Below are 2,868 nucleotides of genomic sequence, written 5' to 3'. Positions count from 1 at the left end.
TGAAGAAGGCTGAGCGCCGAAGAATTGATGCTTTTAAGCTGTGGTGTTGGAGAAGACTCTTGAGAATCCCTTGGACTGCAAGGAGATCCAACCAGTCCATTCTGAAGGAGATCAGCCCTGGGTGTTCTTTGGAAGGAATGATGCTAAAGCTGAAACTCCAGTACTTTGGCTACCTCATGCGAACAGTTCACTCATTGGAAAAGACTGATGCTGGGAAGGATTGGGGGCAGGAAGAGAAGGGGACGACAGAGGATGAGATGGCTGGATGGCATCACCGACTCGATGGACGTGAGTCTGAGTGAACTCCGGGAGGGTGATGGACAGGGAGGCCTGGCGTGCTGTGATTCATGGGGTTGCAAAGAGTCGGACACGACTGAGCGACTGAACTGAACTGGTCCGTATTGCTCAGAGATCCTTTTCCCATTAGAGATACGTATCTGAGGTTAGCTAACCTCTTCTTTAAAGAGCCATGATGATAAATATTTCAGACTCTGTGGGCCCTATGATCTCTGTCACCTTGCCACTGCCATCGCAGCACAAAAGCAGCTGCAGACAATATTCAAAGAGATGGTCCTGGAACTCTGTTCACAAAAATAGGCAACAGGTCAGATCTGGCTGCAGGCTAGTTTGCTGACCCTTGATATGCTGCTGCTGCTGCTGCTGAGTCGCTTCAGTCGTGTCCAACTCTGCGACCCCATAGACGGCAGCCCACCAGGCTCCCCTGTCCCTGGGATTCTAGGCAAGAGCACTGGAGTGGGTTGCCATTTCCTTCTCCAATGCATGAAAGTGAAAAGTGAAAGTGAAGTCATTCAGTCTTGTCCGACTCTTGGCAACCCCATGGACTGCAGCCCACGAGGCTCCTCCATCCATGGGATCTTCCAGGCAAGAGTACTGGAGTGGGGTGCCATTGCCTTCTCCGGACCCTTGATATAGAGAAAGATTAATTTTTGGTGCATAGATATCTTTTTATCCACACTTCATAATGAGTTTTCTAATACTATACTTGAGTTCACTATTTCTAGGTGGGCAAAATATCCAAAAGATTATATGTTCCAATTTTCTAACATTTATGCCAATTATACCATTTTGTAATCTTATTGCATTGGCTGGATAACTGTAGAGCAGTGCTCACCTATGGGCTAACAGGAAGTTCTGTTTTATTAATCAGAAGACTATTTTTTCATCTCCAAATATGATGTTGCTTGCTAGTAGTATTTAAAAAATGTTGAGGTTTCAGATATGATGGTTGCATCAGATATCTTTTTAAATTCCTTCTAATTCAAATTGTTTCATTATGAGATCATTAGTTATTAGTTTTTCATTGTTGCAGTAGACAAACTGAGTGCTCCACTGAACAATTCATCATCCCATCATTGAGCTATTGAATGAATACTTTCCAATCTTCTGGTTTAGTTACTTGAACTTCAAGATAACATTGAAGAAAATTAATTTTTTCTGGAGATTAAGAAAAAATAAGTAGAATGAAACTCATTTGTTTTGAAGTTATTTAAGGTGTTTTCCTTGAAATTTTTCAGTGTAAATAAATCACTGAAATGATCTTTGAGTAACAATTGTAAACTTACTTAATTGAAAATTCAATAGTCCTTTAGACAAATTGGGGGTGAAAGGTCCAAAAGAAAAATAAATTGGTAAGGCTTACATGAGCATACAATCTACATTTATTTCTGAAAAGGTTGGGTCCAGTATATAAATTCACCAAGAGCATATGATTTAAACTATGTATTTAAAGTTGAAAGCTAATATGTACATATATGCTTATATTTAAATGTTGTAAAAGTTCCTCTAAATAAGCATTTATATACTCATATAGAAGTTAGTGGGGGTTTCATATTCATATTCTAGGCAAAAATTGATTTATTATTGGTATAAATCTTAGTATTTCAATTAGTCAAAAATTTTCAATTTGGGATTCACTTCCCCAAAATGAAATAAAAACAAATGCAATTAGTATTTTCATATTTACTTATTTTCCTGAAAAACTAAAAATTAGTCCAGCTATAAAAATACAAGGCACACATTAAAGAAGAGACATGTTTACCATCAAGAATTGTGGAAATTTTCTTTATAAGAACATTTCAAGGTCCAAATAATAAAAATACTTCAGGCAATACACAGTAAATCTTTCAATTTAAATAATAGCATAGAATCCTTTTCAGAAATATTATTGTACATTATATTTATTATTTTACTATGACAGAAAAGGAAATTAGTAATATAAACATTAAAAGCCAATCATCAAAATTAATGTTTAGCACAGATTATTATTTATAAAAATAATATAAATAGGTAAAATCAATTCATTTAATATAAATTACATTTCCAGCATTTAATTATTTTTAAAATGAGAAGTATCAATTTTAATTCAACCTATTCAAGTGTTCATTCAGCTAAGGGAACAAAATAAGCTCTTAAAAATTCAAGACTTATGGATTAATATTAGAAACTTTCTCAGTACAATGCAAAGACTACTCTGATCTCAACTGAATTATATCACACAAAGACATGTATCACTTGCTTTATAGTTTAGAATCAAGTATAACTGGTCACTAAAATTCCTTGACAAAAATATCACTGTAACTGTATGAGGCAAAGTCCTACAATAAGATGAATTTAATAATGGCCACATCTTTTCAAAAACAGAATATGGAAGTTGTCATTTTCACAACTATAAATTTTGTTCTCCAAAATCTGGTTCCCAAAGCCAACTTCTAAATGTCATGGCAGAGGTGGGGCAGTAATGGAAATAAATGATTTAATGGAACGCTGAAGAAAAAAATAATCATAGATTTTAGTTTGAAAAATATATCTGGCGTAACAGATACCTAGAAGTACGTAATAAAGCTTATA

This window comes from Capra hircus, chromosome 28 (assembly GCF_001704415.2).
Source record: "Capra hircus breed San Clemente chromosome 28, ASM170441v1, whole genome shotgun sequence".
NCBI lineage: Eukaryota > Metazoa > Chordata > Mammalia > Artiodactyla > Bovidae > Capra > Capra hircus.
Note: the sequence above shows the minus strand (reverse complement) of the source record.